The sequence below is a fragment of the Mchenga conophoros genome, linkage group LG17, assembly GCF_057382185.1.
Source record: "Mchenga conophoros isolate Kocher_MC1m ecotype Shallow Benthic linkage group LG17, M_conophoros_male_GT1.1, whole genome shotgun sequence".
Lineage (NCBI taxonomy): Eukaryota > Metazoa > Chordata > Actinopteri > Cichliformes > Cichlidae > Mchenga > Mchenga conophoros.
Window position 1 is genome coordinate 25,348,961 of NC_140542.1, and position 27,196 is coordinate 25,376,156.

At 41.5% G+C, this 27,196-nt stretch overlaps 1 protein-coding gene across 1 annotated transcript in view; it reads left to right on the forward strand.

Annotated features, from left to right (window-relative positions):
* acss3 (acyl-CoA synthetase short chain family member 3) overlaps nt 1-27,196 on the forward strand; it is a 66,022-nt gene that overhangs the window by 23,452 nt on the left and 15,374 nt on the right. The window lies entirely within an intron of this gene.

Consider the following 27,196-nt stretch of genomic DNA (forward strand, 5'->3'; position numbering starts at 1 on the left):
TCTTTAGTTCTCTTGAACTAATGAACTATGATAAATATCGTCAGCCACAGTGACAGAACACAATTATTATTATGCCGCTTTGTTTTTTAATATCTTGTCAGCACGGATGGGGGATCGATGTTGGAGAAGATGACATCCCTGTGTTAAATATGGAATCAATACTGTGGCTGAACTGTGGGGAAACCATTGACCTTCAGCGTTGGTACATGCAGGGCACTCCAATCTAAGAACAGATTAGCCTGCTTGGTTGATTGTGTTGTCCAGCATGAATTGAAATGTAAAGAGCTTTACATTTTGTGTCATAGAATTGTGAGCTATTAAACTGAGGTCATGGGAGTTTCTCCAACTACTCAGCATGTTTTTGGGACTTGGAAAAGGCACATTTGTTCTTGGGGTTTCCTAATGGGGGGTACATTAAACGTTTAAGATATCAGGCCTTTTGCTGTTGTTTTTTGTTTCCATAATTACAATGATATGGATTCAGTAGTGGTCTATTATGATGAAGAGACCAAAAGATCATAAGGGTTCATGGGCTAACCCATAGTGATGGAATGAGAAGTGCAGTTAGTCAGTGTCTTTTGACTGGGAGGTCTGAGTACGTCTGCTCAAACTGCTGCCACTGTGCCCAAGATCAGAATAGATTCCACAAATTGTAGTTTGAGTCCATATTGTTGAATTTTGGTATGCCCACATTTCAAAACCTTTTGAACACCCCCAGAATAGCTGTTCCTTTCCAAAAACCAGTCGTGTCTTGCCAGAAGAATTTTGAGCCTTTACACACCTCTCCTCACAACAAACTTTCCAGGTAATTCAGCCTGTGCTGGCTATGGGTAACTGGTGAATAAAGAGTAGAACAACATCTTGCCTAAAGGCAAAAGCAACTTTAGGATTTAAGTAATGAAAGCCTTGGCTGGGAATCCACAGTATGTCTGTTTAATAATGTAGTGAAGCTTTGTGCATCACATAAAGATATATTTACATTATTTAAAACATTCTATATACAAACAGTGCATTGCTTGCCAAACCTCACCCTGTAAATTTTGTTTACCACCGTGATTGATTGTCTGCAATTTAAGATAACCTTTAGGGGCACCTTTGCTTTTGTTAGGCAGAGGAGCATTCAAATATGCCTGTATTTTTTGTCTCAGTACAGATAGCGTGCTTGATTTGGGGAGGCAGCCTGCATTCAGTCTAGACTGGGTTTAATGATGGGTACTCTCTTGGGTGGTGACCTTCCGATCCCACTACTGGGCAACAGTTTCATATATTGTCGGTTATTGATTAGCACAAGAGCTGCATCGGTACTGGATCCCTTCTCTGTGGTATTTCTGTTCTTAGTTTAAACACTCATAGACTCACATTTTTGTTGCATAAAGCTTTGCATGAGCATTTATTGTTCATATCGCCAGTGTGGGAGTTGAAGGGTAACGAAGAAGTAGCAGTAATCCACTGCCAAACACAAGCATGATGCTCACGAGCATTCTGCTGTCATCTTATGTAGCTGCTTTCCCTTTTATTTGTATATTAGAACCTATTGCTTTCCACCTATAGGTCCATCTCTGACTGGCAGTGCAGAGTGTTGAACCAAAACAAACACCCACTATCAAATATGTGTTGTGCAGAGCTGTTGATTTCCATCTTCCTCTCTGTAGCCTTAGTGCTTGAGAGACAGCATTGCATTCCACTTGAACATAAAGGGTGTTTGTATCAGTCAAGTTTAAATCCCACTTCCTTTTCTCTCCCTCACACACACATGCACGCACCAAAACAAAATCCTGTCACGCTCCGTGGCTATCCGAGCCAGGTGATTTATTGGGTTTGGAGAAAAACCTCTGGCGCCCTCTTGATTTCTGTCTAGATGTGTAAATCCCATTGGATTCTTCACCCCCTGCTAAACTCAATAACTGGCAGCTGGTGGCCAGCACTGCAATCCAAATGTGTTCTCCACTTTTTCACGGTAGAGTGGGTCACTCCCTGTCTCACCCTCTTTCTCTTTGTGTGCCAGGGACTGTTTGACTAGAAGCGTGTGGGTTAAAGAGACACTGCCATCACATACATATGCATTAAATCATCATAGTTTGTCATTTTGTCTTGAGGCTGCAGTTGATTTATTTATTTTTTTTTATCTGTCTGAGCTGAACACCTTTTCAGTTTTTATTTGAGCAGCAGTTGCTCTGAAGAAATTAAAACCAACAATTATATTAACACACTTGGGTATTGCATAGCCTGATACAACATATATAATGTAATCTATATACATATAATATAATTTAATATAATATAATATACAGTGGAACCCTGACTTACGAAATTAATTCGTTCCCAAAGGTTTTTCGTAAGTTGAAAATTTTCGTAAGTCGAAGCACCCATTGCGCGTTTTGAGTGAGGCGATGCTGAACGATAGGCTATAGGCTAATTGCTAACTAGAACAACAATACGTCATTCAAGTGGAAGAGCGAAGGGCAAGTACGGAAGCCAAGGGGTTGTCACATGATTCAGAAGGCATTCTGGGCATTGTAGGCTCAGCCAATCAGAGCCAGCGGATTTCGTTACTCGGGCATTTTGCTGTAACACGGGCAGAAATATTGACGTTCAGTGCCTTTTGTAACTTGAATTTTTCGTGAAACGGGGTATTCGTAAGTCGAGGTTCCACTGTACATGTATGTTTGTGCCCCCGAGTTGGTCTCCAACCAGAAATGAGCTGTACTGGCACCTCTTCCTTTCTTATGATAGTCTGGCTCATGCAAACAAAAGGTTTGAACAGAAGTGGGTTTGAACTAATGTGCTTGCATCCAGAGATGTGTGTCTGAGATGACCAAAGAGATGGCACTGGAAAGATAAGAGAAAACTGTCAGAGTCCAATCTGAAGCCTGAACTTTTTGTTCAACTTGAAATAATCCAAAAGTGTGTACAGTCATGTAAAACATTTCTCACAGGACTGAACAGTAATTTTCTGTATGACTTTATCCGCATCGTTCTTTGGCCTAATGTTGGTTTAGTTCATTGAGTTTGGCGTGTAATCATTTATGCACATCTCTCTTAAGGTCCTGCCACAGCATTTCAGTCAGGTTCAGGTCTGGACTTTCACTGGGCTATTGCAACACCTTTTTTTTTTCTTTTTCAGACATTCTGTTACAGATTTGCTCATCTGGGAACATTGTCTTGCTGCATGACCCAGTTTCTACCAAGCTTTAGCTGTGGGACAGATGGCCTCACATTAGATTCAGTCTTATGCAGAGGAGTTCATAGTTGACTCAATGACTCAAGGTGCCCAAGTGCTGTGGCTGTAAAACAATCCCAAATCATCATGCCTCCAGCATAGCACTTGAGTGTTGCTATGATGTGCCTATGCTGATATGCTGTGTTTGGTTTCCTCCGACTGTGGTGCTGTGCACTAAGGCCAGACATCTCGACTTTTGCCTTGTCTGCCCAAAGGACCTTGTTCCAAAAATCACACACAAAGACATTTTTTAAGTCTTTTTCTAATTTTGAATTGTGTTAACACAGACCTGAATGCTCCAATCGAACAAACTTCCAACAGGTCTGCTTATGGAGTTGGTCACATTTGCTGATGATCAGTCAATCTTGCGTTTTTGATCAGCAGCTCCTGGTTTCTACTTGCTCTCATAATTTATGAGAAACTGGTAAGGGTTTCACATGACAGTGGTCATATGACAGAAAATTAGAAAAAGCATACTTGGCCCCTTTTAATTTTCTTGCTCAAATGAGCCTTGATTACATTGTAGCTGTTTGATTCTGTAATAATGGATATGGATTTGTGAACAGGTTTATTTTATCTGTCTTACTGTTTACTTCTGTTGGCACAGAACTCTCAAGTGTAAGTAAGAAGCAAATGATGTTTAAAAAAAAAAAAAAAAGTTTGTATGGTGTCCTCCAGCATGAGTTTGTGAGTGAACTATCTGGGTAGGGCTGTGCGATATGACCAAAATCTCATATCCCGATATTAAGACATCTCTCGTCCGATAACGATATAAATCACAAAAATGTAACATTTTCTGTAAATTCTGTGAATCTCGGGCAGCTTGACTTGCGTGAAGTGTTTCCAGCTGCGCGTCGCGTACCTGGAGTCCAGTGTTTTAACTGATGCATGAAACTATACATTTTTAGACATAAGTTGTAAAGGCCGCCGTTTTCTTTGTATTTATTACACGGCGTGCTGCGGGGAAAAGCCTGTTCTAACGTTTGAGTCTAAGGTTTAGTTTTTAGCACCTGACGGCTCTTTTTTGCTTCTCATCCATAAACACTCTGCATCTTTCACGTGATTCAGTTTATTTTGAAAAGTCTCAACAGGATCTTGAGCTTTATTGTGAAAGGTTTATGTGGAACAAGCGGACACGCGATGGTTTTACCGTCGTTGTTGCTAACGACAACGCATAAAAACAAGCCCTTGTCTGTCTGTAGTGTGGTTATATTAAATGTAAGAGAAAGAGAGAACTTGAATATAGCCACTACAGTGACCATCAAAACGATGAACAAATATTGCCGTAAACAGTTTATTTTGCGACACCACGAAACAAAGGATAGCGTAAAATGAAACATAGACGTTTTTATATCGTCATCGATATATAGCGTTATATCGAACAGCCCTATATCTGGGAGTGTCATAATGAACACAGGTCATCGATCAACAAACTTTTAGCAATGCCAGCACCTTGACAACTCTCCTTCTTCTTCTTCAGCAGAAGAGAAGAAACTTGGTCATTGGAAAGCAGTTTAGTTTTCAAGGCTCATTTACTCCAAAATATAAATCACTGAAATAAGACACAGACTCCTTGAGAAACTCATTACAGTCAAAAACCTAAAGAGCAAAATCTGTTTGCTTATTTGGCTTTCAACTTCAAAATAAATGGGTGACAGTTTTTGCTTTTGGTGGGTAGGTGGGTGGGGGTTGGCTTTCATCTATAAATATTGATGCATCTGTCCCTCTACTTGCATGGTGCTCTTTTTGTAGTTACCAGAAAAACAGATAGAATTGAACAAAATCAATCGTCAGTGCTTGTTGCTCATAAATCTTCCCAGCTGCAAGCCTCTAATCCTGGAGTGTAATATTCAGCAGTTGAAAGCTGTAATCGATGAGGAGAAAACTGGTACCCCGAGCAATGATGAGACGAGTAGCAGAAGAGAATAGCAGACAAAGTTTAGTAGAATAATATGGATGAATTTAGGCTTATGAGCAACATAACCTGGATTTAAAGTAAATTAAATTCAATATTTTTGTCATTGCAAGCTAAGAAACGAGCACTTGATTCTAGTCTGTTTTAACTGAGAAGCCTTAATCAATGTTAAATGAAATTAAATATTTGTCACGGTATCTTTTTGCTGATAACGTGGACTTCAGGAAGACCAGGAAACACTTGACCCCTGTTTCAATCCAGGGGGTCAGTGTTGACATTGTGGAGGACTATAAATACCTTGGAGTACACATTGACAATAAACTGGACTGGGCTAAAAACACCACAGCACTTTACAGGAAGGGCCAGAGTCGTCTCTATTTTTTGAGGCGACTGAGGTCCTTCAACATCTGCCAGAAAATGCTGAGGATTTTCTATGAGTCTGTGGTGGCCAGTGCGATCCTCTATGCTGTTGCATGCTGGGGGAGCAGGCTGAGGGTCGCAGATGCCAACAGACTTAATAAACTGATCCGTAAGGCCAGCAATGTTGTGGGGATGGAGCTGGACTCCCTCAAGGTGGTGTCGGAGAGGCGGATGCTGTCCAAGATAAAGACAATGTTGGATAACACCTCCCACCCACTCCATGACATGTTGGTCAGTCACAGGAGCTCGTTCAGTGAGAGACTGAGATTACCGAAAAGCACCACTGAACGACACAGGAAATCATTCCTGCCTGTGGCCATCTCCCTGTACAACGCATCCACTTAACACACTGTTTGCTGCTACAACTACACATGTTTCTTTTCCAAATATTTATTTATAAGTGACTTATGTATGTATGTATGTATGTATATATATGTATATATTGTACTATTCTTAGTTAGCGTATTGTCTGTCTTGTCTTAATGTTGGTTTAAAATGGAGCACTGTAACAAAAAATAATTTCCCCCAGGGATCAATAAAGTATTCTGATTCTGATTCTGATAACATACATTTGAAACCCTTCCCAGGATGGGGGCTGTCTTGTTCTGAAGCTCCTCAGTGTAAAGCTGCTGTATGATCACTGTAGCATTCTTTATTTATCAAACAGAATGTGTGTTTTCCAGCTCCTGTTAAAAGATGCATCATCCAATTCATTTCTTCTTTGACAGTATCTTTGACAGTTCAGCGGTTCATCAGCAGTGGCAGCCGCACACCACTGAAAAGATTTAAAAACGTCTCAGGGTTCGGTTCGTTCTCACATCTGTCTCTGGAGGATTCTCCCTGCCTTTCAGCCAAAGATGTGCCACTGCTGATTGGTAATCAGTCACACAAAAGAGCTAGCATCAGTCTGTTTTGAAAGCAGAGATCTCGCAAGCTCTACAGAGGGACCTGGAGGAAAAATTGATGTGTCATAGTGATGGGGTAACATGACATACCACAGAGAGATTACAGGTCAAAGATTCTCTGCATAATAACCTGAAGCTTATCATTTCCAGCTCCACATTTTAATTATTCTAATCCATTAGTGAACTGTGAACCATTCAAAATATTCTCCATTCATCTAATCCTTGACCATGGAAGCGACTTACTTGTGCTCTGGCTGAAATTAGCTCTTTGCATAGCCCAATGAGCTGCATGGGCTCTACTACAGCGGCTTTGTGTGATTCACATCTAAAAATTTTCTTTTTTTTTTATTTTTATGTCAGTCATGGCTCAATTTTTTTTAAATCTTGTACTGGGCCTTGGGCCTTAGCCCTGCAGTTTTAGTTTTGCGTTTTTTTTCCCCCCCCTTCTTCTTCTGATTGTTTAAACGACCCCGCCTACGTTTGACCATGTGCGCTTCGAACTACTGTAACTCATCGACCATTTGAGCAAGAGAAAAAATTCACCCAGTTACTGAAAGAAGAGAAGCTGCGCTTTACAGGGATATTTGGTGCATTACGGTAGCACAAAGGTAGTGGGTTTGCAAGCTACTGCTCTGGAAAAAGAAAAGCCAATTCCACTTAGGTGCGCTTCGCACTATCATAACTCCTCGACCATTTGGGCAAGAGAGACATTTCAAATGGTGACTAAAAGACGAGAAAACGAGCTTTACAAAACTTTACGGTGCATCATTAGGAAGCACGAACTGCGACGGGTCCAATCACATGTAAGAATTGATAACTCACAGAGCAAACTGATGGGCGTGGAGAAGGCCCCAAAACTTTATTGTACATATTTAGTATAGTTCATATTTAAAGTTGATGTTGTTTTACATTTTGTTCCTGTTGAATATCAGTTTCCACTTAGTTATAAATCTGAAAAAACAGAGTCTGATTTTTATTTTTTTCCACTTTTAACTGTTGTTCCATTGTCACAACAATACAATAATGTAAAATGACTCCCAGATATTGAAAGCTGAGGTTATTCTGAAAAAAGGGGCAAAAGAATTCACTTATAATATGATTTTTGGCCCTTTTACAGCCAAAATTACCAAATATGTCCAGGCGGCCTAAATGATGCTTGGCCAGTAAAGGGTTAAGGACATTCCTTGCTGACATCACACAAAGCTAAGAGTAGAAACGTTGATTAACTATGATAAAGTTTCAATTCATTTTCAGTTTTATTTATATAGCAGCAAATCACAACAACAGTTGCCTCAAGACGCCTTTTATTGAAAAGTATAGAGCCTACAATAATATAAAGAAAACCGAGAAAACCCCAGTAATCGTATGAGCAAGTGCTTTGGCAACAGTGGAAAGGAAAAACTCCCTTTTAACAGGAAGAAGCCTCCCTCACAACCAGCCTCAGGGCGGGGCGGTCATCTGCCGCGACCAGTTGGGGTTTAGGTGAGTTCCACTCATAAAATGACAGTCTCTGGAGTAAGGGGACAACTTGGTCATCGGCACAAACTCCTTTAAACCTTTATCCAATGAACCTTAGATTTGGACCTTTTTCTAAGGATCATTTGTACATACGCTGATCTCATGGTTTGTGCTGTTACATCACAGCAAGAAGGTTCTGGGTTCAAAGCCACCTGGGGCCTTTCTGTGTGGAGAGAGTAATACTTTTCAGGGTAATAAAGTGGTTCATACTTTTTCCAAGGTGGCCACATTAGAAACTGTGACTGTTGTGGAGGGCTGTGCCAAAAGCTGAACTAAATTTCTCAGTGTCTTGAAAAACTGCAACTTCTTTGTCCTCCACTTACCTAATCTACTGATCTAATCTCAGTTTTTTATGGACACACTACACACCATGTTGAGAAATGCCAAGTCTTTCAACCAATATGTCTGTGGGAATTACCTTATTGGCACAAAACTATTTTATACTTGTCAGACTGTGTTATCTTTGACATTTTTTCATAGTTTCAACTAAAGAATTGAAAACGTCAATTTTTGTGATAGGCTGCTAGCAATAAAGGTCTAAAGATACAATTTAAAATGAGTTCTTTGCTAAGTTGTTTGTTATTTGTAGACACAACAGTGGTTTATACCTTTAGTTGGGTGCGATCGTGGCTCAAGAGTTGGGCGTTCGTCTTGTAATCGGAAGGTTGCCGGTTCGAGCCCCGACTCCGACAGTCTCGGTCGATGTGTCCTTGGGCAAGACACTTGCCTTGGGCAGACCTTTTTGATGTTTAAATGTTATATGGGTCAGTGTTAAGTGGCTTAACAAAAAAATCTTCCTGTGAAATGGTCAGGTACAAGGACTGGTCTGAAAACGAGTAAAAAAGCAGCCAGTGAAAAGCTTTGAAAGCCCGTCAGTAAGCGTGGAGAATTGTTGCTCAAGACCACTTTACAAGAAAGTCTGGCTCCTTGGAAGCAGATGATGCTTTAAAAATGCTGGATGTAGCATGTTTAAGACACGTCTGCGGCCTCTGGATTTAAAAACTATTACAAGCAGGACTTGATCTCAGACATTTTCTCCGGACTTGCATGCAACACTAAATTTAAATCTTCTTTGCTGCGAATATCTAATTGTGCTAACGAGCTCGAGTTTGACTAATTTGACCTTGTGATTACTTTTCTCTCTGGAGTACTTACAGTGCAGATGAGATTAGTTTTCTGAATCATTTGCAGTGGACTCAATTATTTTTCAGCCTTCCTCTGTCATGCGCTGACTCATCCTGTTTCAACCAGACATGGCACCACGCTGCTCTTTTTTTTTTTTTAACACCTAACCTTTATTTTGGTTGTTTTTATGCTGCTTTCACATATATACAGATATTGGAAAATGAATGAACACCCCTTACTCACCCCCACCCACCTAATGTATATCATAGTTTAGGCCATCTGACGCGGCTGGCAACCCCAGCTCACTTCTCCTTATGTTCATATGAGCAAATGTCTGCCATTTTGAAGCCTGATAATAATCTAAGTGCTATTTTAAGACCCAAGTGCCATTGGTGAGGGTGGAGGGAGTTGATGATGGAGGTTGCTGATGTCACTGGTGTTGCCTGGCAACAAATATGTGTTTCCAGTTGGCAGGTTTTGGCTGCTTCACCAGTGAGTGGTGACGGATGGACCCACAGTAGTGGTGTTTTTAGATTGTCCTGACTCTGTCTGGCTTTCTCTCTCTGTTTGTCTTTGTTTCTTCGACTCAGTCTGACAGACGGCAGATGCTTTCGCAAACAGAATGAAATTATCTCAAAAGTGAACTGGACCTCCTCAAAGTATCTGTCATGTCAAATAAATTTGTAGAATTGAGAAATGTCTCCCCACGGCTTTTGCCGAATGCTTTGCTGGCACAGCAGTGGACTCTAAACATCCTCCTCTTCTCAGTAAGATAGCGAAGGGCAGTTTTAGGCAACCTTATTGAAAACGCATAATAAAATAAGCTTTTAGCATGCCAGCACTTGCTGTTGGAAAAGAGAAAGAGTGCTCGGCTGGATCAAAGGTTAATAAAGAATCTTTACCTAACGGTTCAACAGGGATATTTTACTCTGCTGTGTTAATTTAAATCAGGATATCTGAGAGTCTTCATGGATATTTTATTATTAGAGTGGTTTGTAACCTTTTTGTGGCACATGTTACTCATTTATGTTTATGGTCTGTATACAACTCAGTTAAATATCACGTAGGCTGGACCAGTAAAACCTCTGAATAATAACCTTTTACTGTTAAGAACATATCAGTAGTTCATAGTTCACATTTAGTGAGCGATCCACTTGCAGAACAGCCTGAGATGACATTTATTTAAAAAAAAAAAAAAAGCAAAAAAAAAAAAAAAAAGCATCAGGGATGAAAAAAGCAGCCTGAGACACTTGGACGGTGGCCCCAGTGGACAGTTTTCATTGTTTTAAACATTCAGTTTCACTTCTGCTCTTTTTTATGTTATAACTCTGGTCTTCTCTGCAGTGGAAGCAGCAACAGCAAAAGCAAGAGTGGTCCACAGACTGGTTGGTTGTTACATGCTAGCGACGGTAAACGCCTAGATGACAGTCTGCAAAGCTGTGCGCAGGCTCTGCAAAGGACCAACACACAACCATGAAATTTAATTGAATTGAACCATGCCGGTTCCGTTAACCATGTTGCTGCTGCCTAGTAGTAAGGCAGGCTGTCGGTAATGTGTTTTTCAGTAAGAAGACAGTAAGAGGAAAAAAAAGACCCCTCATCCTCCTTTGAAATGTTCACACTTTTGTACAAAGCCATTGCACCTGACTGGCCAGTTCTGACCAGTGGGCTCTGTTTGACACCCATGCATTAGCCTGTAATAGGTTTGATATGGTATGAGAATATAATAGAATGATAGCTTGGGGTGTTGAATGTTTTACTACAATTATTTTAACAAGTTTTCTTCACTGCTTTGTAGAAGATTTGACATTCATTGAGTGAGTTGGTGATACCTGGCTTCCAAGACAGTAGGCATTCCTGCTTTAAGATGGTCCAGAAATAGACATTTTTCCAAGTTTGTTTGTAACTAAATCTCCAAATCAGAGAGGATAGGCAGAACATGAACTGCACTGCAAAACATGAAAAAACAACACAAAAACAACAAAAACAGCAAAAAAGAAATGTATGTTTCTGGATGGACAGTTGCAGAAGTGACAGAAATCAAAGCAGATTGCACAAAAGAAGCAGAGAGTTCATCAGCGTTGTGAGGGAGAAAAGATGCACACCAATGTGCGTGCTTTAATCACATAATTCATGTAATACTGTAGACACATTTACTAATAGCTATTTACGGTTAGCTTCACTTTCACAGCTATTCTGTCACATTATTGTTTCCCTCAAAATTCCTTCAGTTATAATTTTTTCATTTTTTTGCAACATTTTTTTTCTATTTACATCATTTTTTTCCCATTTTTTTTGTTTTTGTTTGTGTGTTTGTTTGTTTTGCATGGTCTATTTGCTGGTGTTTTCTTAAATTGCAGGACATTTGACTGTAGCTATGTCCAAAGTTTTTGAGTTGGATGTTTAACAATCACATATGGGGTGTTCACATAGATTCACAAGTTTCCATAAATTATGCAAAAGCTTGTCTTTAATATGTTTTAATAGCCAGGCTAAACCAATATCTGTGCTCTTATTAATTTCTTGCAAGTTCTTCTCACGACCCTGGTGGGAGATGTTATTGCATAGCCACAGATTAGTCAGTTTTGAGCACCACATGTAAATGAGATGGTGCATCTGAAGGGGTTTATCCTGGAATAGAGCAGATGATGAGATTATTAACTCATGGGCCCAAGTTAATATGGCGGGGAAATGAGAAATTAAGACATGGCAAGAACCAATTAACCACAATTATTTAGGTGGTTACTTTGAATCTTCTGTCTTAAATGATAGGAAGAGAGTAATACCTTTAATATCAGTGGTTATTAACAGTAAAAATGCATGTATACAACCATCAGTAAAATCTGAACATTTGGAAATTTGGTCCAAAATGAAGTTTAAACAGTTTTTTTTTTTTTTTCCCCCCTCCACTACACTTTGGCCGTGCCCATCATGTGTCGTCCTTTTTATCTACCTCGGGAATTTACATCGGCCATTGTAAGTGCCGTTTATATTCCACCACAAGCGGACACGGTCACCGCCTTATGCGAGCTGCATGAGGCACTCACACAGCACCAGACACAACACCGGGACGCTGCGCTTATTGTGACGGGGGACTTTAATAGCGCCAACCTCAAACGCGCAGCGCCGAACTTTTATCAACACATCACCTGCCCCACCAGGGGTGAAAGGACACTGGACCACTGCTACACTACGGTCAAGGACGGCTACAAGGCACAATCCCGCCCTCTGTTTGGCAAATCTGATCACGCCGCCATCTTCCTCATGCCAAAATACAAACAAAGGCTGAAACAGGAAGTTCCGGTTCAGAGGAAGGTCGCGCGCTGGACGGATCAATCGGTGGCCGCGTTACAGGACGCACTCGATGACGCAGACTGGGGCATGTTCAGAAACGGCTCCGACGATGACGTCAACGTGTTTACGGAAGCGGTTGTGGGATTCATCGGGAAACTAGCGGATGATACCGTGGAGACAAAGACTATCACAACGTTTCCCAACCAGAAGCCGTGGGTGGATAAAACCATCCGCAACGCTCTGAGATCCCGCACCGCTGCCTACAACACGGGACTCACAACGGGGGACATGGACCCGTACAAAGCCGCGTCATATAACGTGCGGAGGGCGGTGAAAGAGGCGAAGCAGCGCTACGGGAGGAAACTAGAGTCACAACTCCAACAGAGTGACTCTAGGAGCCTGTGGCGGGGACTAAGGACAATAACGGACTATAAAGCACCAACAACCGGTATGACGAACGCGGCCGTGACTCCGGCAGACGAGCTGAACACTTTCTATGCTCGCTTCGAGGCTGCAGCTAAGGTCTCCAACAATGCTAGTGTTAGCGGCGGTAACAGCTGCAGACAGGAAGATACTGCCAGCACCGGAAACGTGCTCGTCATCTCCGAGCATGAAGTAAGGAGAGCCTTCAAAAGAGTGAACACCAGGAAAGCAGCAGGACCAGACGGCATCCCAGGTCGTATCCTAAGAGACTGCGCATACCAGCTAGCTCCTGTGTTCACTGAGATATTCAACATCTCTTTATCTCAGTCGGTGATCCCCACATGCTTCAAAGAGTCCATCATTGTTCCTGTCCCGAAGAAACCCCACCCTGCTTCTCTCAATGACTATCGCCCTGTAGCCCTCACCTCAGTAGTGATGAAGTGCTTTGAACGCCTGGTCAGAGACTTCATCATTTCTTCACTACCAGACACACTGGACCCACTACAGTTCGCTTACCGTCCAAATCGTTCCACAGACGATGCCATCTCTCATCTCCTCCACACATCACTCACTCACTTGGACACTAGAAGGGGGAATTATGTTAAAATGCTCTTCATAGACTACAGCTCTGCATTTAACACCATAATTCCCTCCACACTCACCACCAAGCTGGAGCATCTGGGACTCAGCTCATCTATGTGTCAGTGGATCTCCAACTTCCTAACTGGCAGACCACAGGCAGTAAGGATGGGCGGACATGTCTCAGCCTCCACCACTCTCAGCACTGGAGCCCCCCAGGGGTGTGTTCTGAGTCCCCTGCTGTACTCTTTGTACACATATGACTGTGTGGCCACTACCAGCTCCACCACCATCATCAAGTTTGCTGACGACACCGTCGTGGTGGGCCTGATCTCTGATAACAACGAGACAGCCTACCTGAAGGAGATTAGGAATCTAGAGAACTGGTGCCAGAGGAACAACCTCCTTCTAAACGTCAGTAAGACAAAGGAGCTGATAGTGGACTTCAGCACTAAGCAGGAGAGGAACTACCAGACCCCCGTCATCAACGAGTGCCCAGTGGAGAGAGTGGACAGCTTCAAATACCTCGGAGTTCACATCACGCAGGACCTGTCATGGTCCTGTCACATCAACACCGTGGTGAAAAAGGCCCGACAGCGTCTCTACCACCTCAGACGCTTGAGAGACTTCCAACTGCCCTCCAAGGTGCTCAGGAACTTTTACTCGTGCACCATAGAGAGCATCCTGGCGGGAAACATCTTAACCTGGTTCGGGAACAGCACCATGCAGGACAGACGAGCTCTACAGAGGGTTGTGCGGTCAGCTGAGCGCACCATCCGCTCCGAGCTCCCTGACCTGCATTTAATCTACAGCAGGCGGTGCTGGACCAAGGCCAGGAAGATCGTGAAGGACCTCAGCCATCCCAACAACAGACTGTTCTCTCTGTTGAGGTCAGGAAAGCGATTCCGCTCCCTGAAGACCAACACAGAGAGACTGAGGAGGAGCTTCTTCCCGCAGGCGATATGGTCTCTCAATCACACCACCACACAGTACTGACCCACACATATGGTTCTTACACACACACACTGGACATTCTGGACATTGTTTTTGCACAACACTGGTCACTATATTCTTCATTTCCGGTTAATACTTGTACAGCTGCTGTTAGGGCTGCTCAATTAATCGAATTTTAATCACGATTACGATCTGGGCTTTCAACGATCATTAAAAATGACTGAGCCGATTATTAGCCCCTCCCTCATTTATCCGCGACACCTTAAAGGCCGGTCCGTGAAAATATTGTCGGGCATAAACCAGTCCGTGGCGCAAAAAAGGTTGGAGACCGCTGATTAAGAGGACCCGAGGGAAGCTCGGAAAGCTAAGCAGAAGTTATTTGGAGAGGAGAGTGACTGCCGTTGGTTGAAAAGAGAGTTTAAAAAAAAAAAAAAACTTCAGTGGTGTTGCACACCATTTTATATTATTTTTTTAAAGTCATTGTTAACCCTTTAAAGCCGGTCAGAGCAGCACGCTCCGTTTTGCGTAACTATTTTTAAATCCCTGTAGAACCTGAACCGTGTAAGCTAGCGCAATAATTTGTTTTGCATATGAAACCGGAGGAGTTGTACTTACATCTTATGCCATCAGCTTGTCCTCGGTCACGGTTTCCTTCCACATATAGCTTTGCAAAAACTGCATAAAAAGCGCTTGCAGGAACAAAAACATAATACTCCAGAAACACGCTTTGCCGTTCCTATCAGCTGTTCGTAACACTTCCCACAGTGAAATGATGCACATGCTGTTTTCTTTGCAAATTTGCATCATAGGATTGTTTTTTGTTTTTCCTGCAGTATATAAAAATTGCTGTATCTCCAAAATAAAACTATGAAGACACTCAAAATAAATTTCCTGTGGTGGGAAACTATTTTTTGCAACTTTATTGTAAAGTTTTGAGGGATAAACCTCTTAAACTTCTCCAAGTAGAAATATATGTAAACAAAACAAAAGCGATTTTCAATTTTTTTTGTAGTTTATTGCACTTTTTTGCAATTTATGTAATTACTATGGACTTAATGCATACATATTATTAAAATATGGGCTATAACAGTTGTATTGATGTATAGCAACTTGAAATGCTCCCACAAATGGCACTACAGCATGTAAAAAAAATAAATAATATAAGCTCTGGTGGACTTGGTTCTATAGTAGGTCTTAAAGGGTTAAATAAATATCGTCAAATAATCGTGATCTCAATTTCAGTGAAAATAATCGTGATTATCATTTTTGCCATAATCGAGCAGCCCTAGCTGCTGTTATTGTGTATATATTTATTTATATTTAGATTTCTTCATACATTCTTATATAGTTCTATATTGTGTATTGTGTATTTTGTTGTACAGTTATTTTATTTTCAACTTTAATTTATATATTTTATCTTATTCTTTCCCAGTTAAATTTACCCTTCATTCTAATTTGTGTTGTACAGTTATTTCATTTTTAACCTTAATTTATATTTTATTCCTTCCTAGTTAAATTTACCCTTTTTAATTTTTCATATTTATTTCCTATCTTATTCATAGCCTTTTCCTTTTTTGTTTTCTTTAGGTCACGAGCAGTTGTCCAAGCATTTCACTACATATCGTACTGTGTATGACTGTGTACGTGACAAATAAAATTTGAATTTGAATTTGCATGACGCACAGTTTCAAAGCTTTGGGGATTTATTAATGGATCAATCCAAAGTTCTTCCTTCAACACATTTCCCTCGAGTGTTCCACACTTCAGCTTTGGATTGGCTAATTGGTGGCAGGGATCTGAAAACTGACTTCAGCACTGCAGAAGTGTTTTTCAACATTGCCTCTGCACATCATCAAGAATGTTAAATCAGACTCATGATGTGTGCAGACTTTCAGCCTTAATTCACTGGATTTAACAAAAATATTAAAACTGTTTAAGAATTACAGCCATTTTTCTACATAGTTCCCAATTGCTCTTTAAAGCACAACATATATTTTGGTCATTATTTAAAGCTTTTGCTATGCCACATTTGAGAAAATTAGCTTTACTTGTAAAATCCATGGAGCGCTACATCTGTGACGCTTCATTCTGGCCAGCCTGGTGAAAACTGGAATTGCAAAACCGCCATCCCTTTGCCTCACACGGTTGATATTCCTCCCCATACCTCTTGCAGATAGGCCAGTCCCTCAGTGTCTTCTTGTATCCTAAATAAGAATACATTTCTTTTCAGTAAATTGTTCCTGAATCATGTCATCCTGCTCTTGCCCTCCTTTGGGAAAAGCATGGAAAGCCTTAGCTTCGTACCTCATGTCATTCAACAACAAGCAAGGCCCCCCCCCCCCCCCCCCCCTTCCCACTGTCGCTCACTTGGTCTCATTACAGTGCAGCAGAGACAGTAGCGCAGATGTCGTGGCTCCTGTAATTACATCTCAGAGAGCTGAGGTGCCACGTTTGTGTTACCTCGTTGTTTACCGGAAGCCGCTGTCATCAGCTCTCCAACCCGGGAATTCGCTTGGCATTCATTCCAAAGCATTGTTGTCTGCTGAGGTTTTTAAGGCACAAGATGGGGGTCTTTCATTAGCAAGTTAAGTAGTGCATTTGTATGCATAAACTTAGCTCTGAGCGAACGAGCCGCGCTGTCTGAGAAGTGATAAGGGAGGCAGTGTTTTTAGCTGATGAGATGAAATTGCCCCTTGAAGAGCTGTAAATGAGATGTGTGCATGCTGTTTGCAATTTCTCATCCTGGTTTTCATGCATGTCTTTTGTATGCAGCTCAGCAAGCTTTTGCAGCTCCTGCAGCATGCTCTTCCTCATGCATTTTGCTTCCTTTCTTAACTTTTCTTCATTCACCTATAATTTCAACTTTCAGCTCAACCCAAAAGGCTTAGCTAACAAAGCCTATGCTAACTGCCTGTACTTTACTCTTCAGTTGCCAGTGATGGTGTGTCTGACCAGTAAAGTCTGCACTGTCCAGCACAGCAGAACTAATCCCACCGCTTTGTAGCAAGACTTGTTTTGCACTCGTTCTGAGAGCAAATGCTGCCACGTCTTTTACAACTGCACCCATTTCGTATCAGCGCGTGCATCTCTGCAGTCTCCCTCAAAAGCATTATTCGTGAAATTTCATGGTGTTTCTCTTTCACAACCGTTTTTTTACAAGGTAGATAGATTCTTGACTTTGTGTAGGAAGAGCTGAAACATTTATTATGAAGAAAAACGATGTGGGGAAAAAAGGGCGTATTTCATTGTCTGGCGAAGGAGCTTGCAATCTATTTTCTTTCTCTCTGTTCTCATGCTCCTACACATCAGCCTCTTTTACATTGACCTTGGGTCGCCTTTTTTTAAGCTCTCAACTAAGTTACCCCAGCAACAACACAGGAACAGGACAACTTCAAATACGACTGTGCATATGTGTTGTTGTACAGAAAGCACTCTCTGAGCTTTGTCTCTCAGGATTGCTGTTTACTGCACATGACTCATGCAGTGCTTATTTACATGTTACAGCTGCTGCTGTAGGGCTGTAAGTAAGATTTAATCTCCTTACATACCTTTCACAAATGTCTGACAAATGAAGGAACATACTGTTACTTAATTACTTTTCACTGTTTTATTGTTTACTTGTGCCAGTATCTAAGTTTAGCATTAATAATGAAGAAGGTTAATTGGCATCAGGTGCATCTGAAGTCACAAGTGCAGTTAATTGGCTTCCCTCAAACTTGATTTTACCATCACAGTATATCAGCAAATATGTAAGCTTTTTACCTGATTTATATAATCCTTTTGGGAACTTTTAGGGCATTGAAAGAGAATAATAATGACTAATAATGGTTGTCACAGTTTATTTGAAGATTACTATTTGCTTTCTTATTAACTCTGCACCTCAAATTGATGGAGACCCAAGCAAAGTTCTGTAAATCTTCCAATTAATAAATAAATAAATAAGAAGCAAACTTGTGTATTTCTAATGCATGGTGGATCTCCTTCAGTGTGCTGTGTTTTCTTGAGATTGAGGTTCTAATTATGCCGGGTGGTGTTGGCACATGAGTTTCAAAAGATTTGATGGCATTCATAAGGTTTTTCTCTGTAAATACATATATTTTTGAAAAGTAGTTTGTAATGAATAAATAACAGAGTAATAATATTCAGCTGCCTCTCCAGTGAGTCTGTCCTCTTCTGGATGGACTCTAGAGCAGAACAATTTCAATTCAGTTTTATTTACATAGTGCCAAATCACAACAACAGTTGCCTCAAGATGCCTTATAATTTAAGGTATAGACCCTACAATAACCCAACAATCAAAATACTCCTTTTGAGCAAGCTCTTTGCGACAGTGGGATGGAAAAACTCCCTTTTAACAGGAAGAAACCTGTGGTGGAACCAGGCCGAGGGAGGAGTAGCCATCTGCTGCTGCTCCTTCCTGGTTGTCGACTTGTCATTGACAAGCTACCAGTCAACGAGAATACCCTGAGATAATGTAACTTTCTGACACTAATAATGAACATAATTACAGTAAAGAGTAATTAAAGGTAGCTTAAAGTTTTTTCAATATAACCTGAAATGACAAGCCCATAAAACACTCAGGAAGGTGTTAACTGAGTCCAGAGAGTGAGGAAGCTGATCGCCATTTTCCAATAGTAGTCATTGTAGCCCTGTGCTGGCGCCCCCTGCTGGTCATTAAAATAGGCAGGCTTAAGACACTTCTACACTTTCAGTTTTTGTGATCTAGAAACTGTTTTCATTTTTTATGCTTTCTATGGAAGTGATCTAAAATAGTGAGAACAATTACAAAGAGAGTGGCCAAATTTTAAATTTTAAATGAGTGTGTTTTTTTTGTTGTTTTTTTTTGTTTTGCATTTTTCCCCCCCTGTAGAAGTGTGTTCACATGCCCCACTATATTTACTCACCTTTGCCTGTGCTGTCATTTGCTGCTGAGCAGATGGTGTATAGGGAGACTTTTTAGAGCGGTTTTCCTGCCAACAGTTGCCCCCTCTGAGGTATACTCACCTCCCATGTAGTTTTATTTTAGATTTATTAAATCAGCATTTCATCTATTTTCATTAATGCTACAAGATTGCACTTGAGTTACGAGTGTTTTGGTCTCCCCTGGGTTTTCAGGTTTCATATTGTAACATCAGACTAGACACTGCCACCCATCCTTTTGTTTCACTCAAGTCCTTGTTGCCTGTTTTCCATGTAAGCCCTAAAGACAGAGTAGAAGCACGGAGAAGGGTGTTATATCCTTTGTTTTTGCAAACTAATATGCCGCTCGAGTAGTTACAGAGACGAAACGGAGTGCAGGATCATCTTTGTTTTTCCTGAACAGCAGTTTCTCTCCAAGCTGCTGGTAATGAGCTCGGCACTTCGATTGCACCTTCTCAGCTGAAATGGCGCCACCAAATCTCCCATTCCGCTCTACCAACGTGTCCTCCAGCATCCCTCCCCCTCCCTCAGCCCATTCATCACACTGAAAATGGCTCTCTCACTGGCGGAGCTCATCTCCAACAGGTCGAAAGAAGATTGATTTGTTTGTGTACAGAGGGATAGTGAAAAGGAAAAGACTGAGGTGGGAGCTGAGATAGACTGATGCCAAGCTGTGTCAGACAAGCACATAGACAGCCCAGCAGTATCAGTATGTATGTGTATGTGTGCGTGTGCTCAGCTCCAGCCCCCAGATGTTTTAACTTCTTCTAGCATTTACTCAGCCTCAGCCCATGCTGTCTACCTTTCGAATGCAGCATATTTAAACTCCCCCGCACAATGTGACTAGAATAATAGCAGTGCCAGTATTTTGTCAGTTTGAGCTCAATAAAGATGTCTTGAGCCGAACATTTTGGACATGTTACCTTACGGGATGAAATGGTGACCCTTTTGAAGGTGCGTGCGTGCGTGCGTGCGTGCAGTCAAGTTTTTGGGGTAATGGCTGTCTCCTGAAGTATTCAATAAAACGCCTCGAATGTGATGCATGCTGTGAAAATGTCAGGCTGTCAAAAATATTTTTTTAGGTAAGCAGGATAGATGTTTTAATCATTTTTGTTTGGGTGAGCCACAGGGTATAGAGGTGTAAGTGGATATCTTTTGCTGTGTTGTGTTTCCACACCTCAGGAACTTTCCCTGGGGACTGAAAACCTTTGAAAGAACTCTGTGTTTCTCCACAAAAAAAGTTCTCAGGAAAGTATTTTAGCTCCCAAAACTTACAGAAACCTACTGGTGCTGTGTTGCTCTTCGTCTCTGTTCGTGTGTTTCCTTTTAGGGGTCGCCATAGCAGATCATCTGCCTCCATCTTGCCCTATACTTAGCATCCTCTTCTGTCACACTAGCCCTCTGAATGCAGTCCTTAACTGCATCCATGAACTTCCTCTTTTCTTGGTACTCGGGAAGTAGGAAGGTTGGTGGTTCACTTCCCAGCACCGCTAGTCTGCATGCCGAATTATCCCTGGACAACACACTACCCATACATAATACCCAGAGTTTCCCCTGATGCATCCATTGAAGTGTGAATGTTAAACAAAGTGTTTAGGTATAGAATGTGTGTGATTGGCTGAATTAACCTTGTAGTTAAGAAAATGTGCTCAACATGCTTTGAGTGCTGAGTTAGAGTAGAAAAGCACGATATAAGAACCATTCCACTTACCATCCTGCCTGGCAGCTCCATCTTCAGCATCCTTTCTCTGCACAAGTCCAAAGCACCTCAGCCCTGCCTCTCCTCTAACTGTGTCTCCGGACCGCTCACCCTGAGCCGTCCCGCTGATATACTCATTTCAAATCTTGTCCCGTCTGTTAACTCTCAATGAAAGCTTGAACATCTTCAGCTCCACCTCCTGTCTTTCTGTCAGTGCCACTGTCTCAAGCTGTACGTCGCAGGTCTCTCTACTATCCTTCCACACCCACCGTCACAAATCCCCCCTTGACACTTGTCTCCACCCTGTCTGCACTCTCTTCCTCACTGGTGGAGGAAGAGAGTTGTCCTTTTGCACTGGTGGTGGGTTATTTGAACATTTATAATTTGAACATTTATAATTTCACTTGTTGCCGTCACACAGACACATCTGCCTGTGCTTTTAACCCTGCAGACTGTACATACTGTAACAGTAGACGCAACTTCTGTTTCTGAAAAGTGAAACTAATGTGGACGTGCTTGGAAACTTAAGAGAGAGCCTCCATGTTTCTCTGGGTTTATACGCATGCAGGGAGCAGGTTAATAAGGATGACAGGAAAAAAAAGAAAAACATAACTGGATATTAGTGCAGGCACACTAAGGCTCATGTAACACCTCAGTAAACACATTTGAAATGAGTTTTACAGTTTCAGTTGCTAGTTTCAGCCATTAAATAAAACACGGTGTTCGTTTTGTACATCATGGTGTATTTGGAGTCAAATAGATGATAAAGCATGGAATTAAAACCTTTGTCTTATGTTGTCTGCAGACCAAAGCAAAGTTTTAATTACATACAGTGTCTACTGCAAAGCAAAGATACTATCGGCCCAACTTCATTCACAATAGTGAGTACACATCCTCCTTCCCAGCTTCAGAGAGGAGCACAAAGTGTGAAGAAGTTGGTGCTCTAGCAATTCGACCTAGATGATTTTATCAGGGTAGTCATAAAAAATACATTGTAAGTACATCCACAACACTTACTTGATTGCAGCTTTTGTACTTTGAAAGGAAGTATATCTTTCTTTCCTATTGCATCAGATAACATTACTCACACTCATTGAAAAATGAGTGTGAGTAATGTTAGGTGAAACAGTTTAGCGTCTGGAGTAGCATGCAGTATCCTCAAAATATATCCAGCTTTTGTAAGTCAAAGTGCTCCGGTCAAGGTTTCAGAAGGGTTTTTTCACATATAGCAGACCACTGAGATCTGAAGGATGAAGAAAACCTTGGAGATTTTAGTAAAGCTCTGAATCAGCTGTTGGAAAATTTCTCATCTTGCCTCACGTGGAAATACAAGCACCCGTGTTTTAGTGATGGAAGCAATTATTGAGAAATCTTTGCTTTATAAATCTTTGATTTCACGGCTGAAAGCGGCACAGCCACTTCTGATTTCCTGTATGGCTTGTTTAATGCTGAGGTCCAATTATAATGTCTCTTTTCATTTGAGTGTTGAATTTACTGGCTGTGCCTGGATCGCCGCCAGCGAGCTCTGGCTCCTGCTGTAAACAGCCAGGTTTAAACACTCCACTCAAGCTGACATGGTTCAGTAGCTGTGTCGAGCCCTAATCGATGTGCAATCCAGTAGAGCTTGTAAACGACCCTTACTGCATCCTCCTGGTTCAGACTGAAATTCTGATATTGGCTGATTGTCGGTATTGGTTTAATATTCAAAGCGAAAAGAAGAATATTATTGGAATCTATTATGATTACATGCGATCAGCTGTTTTTTTATCATCTAACTTTGTAATAATTCTGCGTTTCTGTTCAATTATTTATTTATTTTGCACAGAAAAGTTAACTTCTGTTTTTCACAACATACTAAATGACATAAAACATTAGAGCATTAGAAGAGTATCAGCACGGATCTTGAAACACCAAATGGTGCATACTCTCATCTCTTAGTCCGATTAAAAGTGTGTGGATTTTGCAGTGCAAGGTGTAACGGTCAGCAGAACTGAAGAGAAATCAAATGGGGTTGACTGGTCAACAGGTGATGTCTCATCACACTATTGTAGCTGTTCTCTATTGTGCCGTCGTTGTCTCCAAACGATGACAGCAGTCACTCTCAGACATGTTGGGAAAGGTGTTTAAATAACTGCCATCTGATTTATAAATGCTAACACGTTAAAATCAGTTACCAGGTGGGTCAACCTGAATCCCCCCCTGTAAGGTGTAATACTTAAAAAAAATAAATCATTGGCAGTGAGTGCTGTTACCCGCTGTCAGTGATGGGTTTTGAACCCTGCAGAGAGTGGCTAACTTGTCACTGATGAGCGAGGTTGCCAGTTCAGAGGCCACAGGGGTTGTGTTATGTGTTCCGCCAAAGATCCCCCGACACCCTCCCCCTCCTTTGCTCCATCATAATTTGCTAACTTAATCCCCCCCCTCTCAACCAACTGCAGCCTCCTCCCTTTGAAACCTGCTGTGCTGGATGTTGGAAGCGGCTCTGTCTGCCTGCACCTGTTTCGATTAGTAGCAGAGGGAACTTTATTATATACTAGATCAAATTCACATCTCAGAAAGATACAGAGCTACTTTTGTCCTGATCCATGCCAGTGTGTCATGTTTCAACATTCCCCCAAGATCTTCTAGAGCTACGTTGTGATGTGAAAAAACGGGTTCAGGGATTCAGATGAGCTGCAGAAGCTTCCATCTGAAGCAATTAGGGTCAACAGCCTGTGTTTGGAGTTGATGGGGTTTGTGGACACTTGTAAAACCACATGTAAGGTTTTCTTTTCTGCTGACCTTGCGAACCCAGACCTTGCAGTGATCTGGTAAAGCTGCAGTGGTAAGGATTGGTGGCTCTCAGTCTCCGTAGGAAATGCAGGCATTGTATTGTCTTTAGGGGGGAGCTGGTGATGGCAGACCAATTGAGATCTTTGGGGATGTGCATGCCAACATATTTACTTCTATCTCTCTGAACGTCTTGTGAGATGATTCACATTATTCCAACGATGAACAGCTGACTGTAATGTAACACTTGCTGCAGGACCCTAGCCAAGGTTATGTGACTGGTGTCATGTAAACATGAACATGAATGCAACTTTTGCATGCTCAGTCTTGTTGTTCACATGTCATAGAGTCACACGGTGCATTTTGATGAGATGTGCTGAATGTAAACAGAATTTTGCTTGTTTACAAGAAAACACCACGGGGCACCATTACCTCTGGATGTAAAGTCATTTTGGCGAAGAGGTTCCCGCTCCCGCCCAGTCTTTCATGTTCATTCACACAGGTGTGTAACTAGGGCTGCTCAATTAATCTAATTTTAATCACGATTACGATCTGGGCTTTCAACGATCATTAAAAATGACTGAGCCGATTATTAGCCACTCCCTCATTTATCCGCGACACCTTAAAGGCCGGTCCGTGAAAATATTGTCGGGCATAAACCATCCGTGGCGCAAAAAAGGTTGGAGACCGCTGATTAAGAGGACCCGAGGGAAGCTCGGAAAGCTAAGCAGAAGTTATTTGGAGAGGAGAGTGACTGCCGCTGGTTGAAAAGAGGTAAAAAAAACTTCAGTGGTGTTGCACACTATTTTATATTATTTTTTAAAGTCATTGTTAACCCTTTAAAGCCGGTCAGAGCAGCACGCTCCGTTTTGTGTAACTATTTTTAAATCCCTGTAGAACCTGAACCGTGTAAGCTAGCGCAAGAATTTGTTTTGCATATGAAACCGGAGGAGTTGTACTTACATCTTATGCCATCAGCTTGTCCTCGGCCACGGTTTCCTTCCACATAAAGCTTTGCAAAAATTGCATAAAAAGCACTTGCAGGAACAAAAACATAATATTCCAGAAACAGGCTTTGCCGATCCGATCAGCTGTTCGTAACACTTCGCACAGTGAAACAGACGTCAGCGCGAACTGTCGCATGTCCGCCATTTCCTGGCCGAAACCGGAAGTGACGTCATTTTCGCGGAAATGTAGTTTTTTACTTGTAGGCCTTAAAAGCCTATACTGGTCATGTTTGACTTTTCTGAATAGTTTCTGGGATGCTTAGAACTCGAATTGCACTGCTGGAAATAGTTTATTTTGATGCACCTGCTGTTTTCTTTGCAAATTTGCATCATAGGATTGTTTTTTTTTGTTTTTCCTGCAGTATATAAAAATTGCTGTATCTCCAAAATAAAACTATGAAGACACTCACAATAAATTTCCTGTTGTTGTAAACTATTTTTTGCAACTTTTTTGTATTTAAAGTTTTGAGGGATAAACCTCTTAAATTTCTCCAAGTAGAAATATATGTAAACAAAACAAAAACGATTTTCAATTTTTTTGTAGTTTATTGCACTTTTTTGCAATTAATGTAGTTACTATGGACTTAATGCATACATATTATTAAAATATGGGCTATAACAGTTATTTAGCAACTTGAAATACTCCCACAAATGGCACTACAACATGTAAAAAAATAATATAAGCTCTGGTGGACTTGGTTCTATAGTAGGTCTTAAAGGGTTAAATAAATATCGTCAAATAATCGAGATCTCAATTTCAGTGAAAATAATCGTGATTATCATTTTTGCCATAATCGAGCAGCCCTATGTGTAACCCATGCGAAGTCCTCTGTTAATGTAGTTTTCCCTCTGGCTTTAATGAGGGGGTGTGTCTGATTTTGTCATTTGCATAGCGGGCCTGCAGATTTGAATATTTTGCCATTTTCCTTTTGCTCCCTCAGAAGACGAGACATTTCTGCCACCAGCTCTACCCTCCTCCCCCGCTCAAGACATGATCCGATTTGGTTTTACAGTACCTGTCTGCATTCATTTGCATGTTAACGACCATCAAATATGTATGATACAAGCATCATATTTATACCACGTGCACTTCCTATAGAGTAGGCTCATTACCTTGTGAAGCAGCTTGTGCATCCATTTACATATTCGTCATGGGAAATATGAGGCATTTTAGCAACCCCTCATTTGTAAAGTGGTCCAATAAGCCCAGGCTCTGGTTGGCACTAAAATGCCAAATTTAAATGGGACCTAATATATTCTTGGACTCTACTAGAGTAGCTTTGCTTGATTAACTGTTTAAATAATACTGGGCTTTGGTACTGTCCGCAGCTCCATCCACTGTCAGACGAAGCGGTTTGAGGTCCTTTCCTTTTAGCTGCTCAATCGATGTAGAAAGCCAACCTCCTTGTGGCTAGGCAAAATTGTTGGTTGGCTGGTGATTGGTCACCAAGATGTTGAGCATGCAGCACCCAAAATCTCCTGGGCAATCACTTTCAATAGCGTGGTGACTGCACAGGTTGCGGTTCGAGATTAGGGAGGGTTTGCAAATAATCTCCATCTTATTTATAAATGCTGGCAGATTCCCAACACATTACAATCAGTCTGTGCAGTCGGTACTGATGAGTGCAACTCATCTGCAGTCTGCTTCATGGAAAAATTGGACTTGACTCAAATGGAAGTATTGTGCAAGATTTCCGAGTGCTAATGTAATTTTGTCGTTAAATTACTGTCCTGATCGCAAATGGTCACGCTGCAGTCTCCAGCCACTATATTCCCTTGTGTGACTATAGCACTAGCAAACTTTGTTCTGATTGGCTGCCCCTCACAAACAGATTTGCAGTTGGAAGTGTATGAAAAAACTATGTAGAACATTTTCCAAAACTCTAAGTGTGTGTGTGTCTGCCTGTATGACCGGGGGGAAAAAGAGAAAATATAATAAGTTCCTTAAACTTCTGTCAGATTATTCTTGCCCTTTGTGCAAACAGCATGTATAAAGAGATAAAATAAAAATAAAAAACATTTACATGGACGGATGAAAATGATAGAAATAACTGTGTTGTCTGTTACCTGTTGTGTGCATTTTTACTGAAACACGAGCTGAACTTAAGCAAATTCTCTGCCAGTGAGAATGAAGACACGAAGGCGGACTTTGTTCTCGTATTTATGCTGGGAGACTGATGTTCAACCACCAACTTAAAAGGGAGGACTGTTTCTGCACAGATGCTGGGCTTGCCTGCTGCTGTGTGATTTCTGATGTAATCTTCCCCACTGAGCTGGATTGATTCTGTTATTCCTTCGGTGGGTGGGCTAACAGGCCTGCCAGGCAAGTCTTTGCCGTTAATGGAGCATAGTTGTGTGGTGGAGTCGGGGAGAGCCCATAGGAGCTGTCATACTTTAGTTCAATGTAGGTTAACGCTGCTCACAGAGGCAACACAACGCCACACGGAC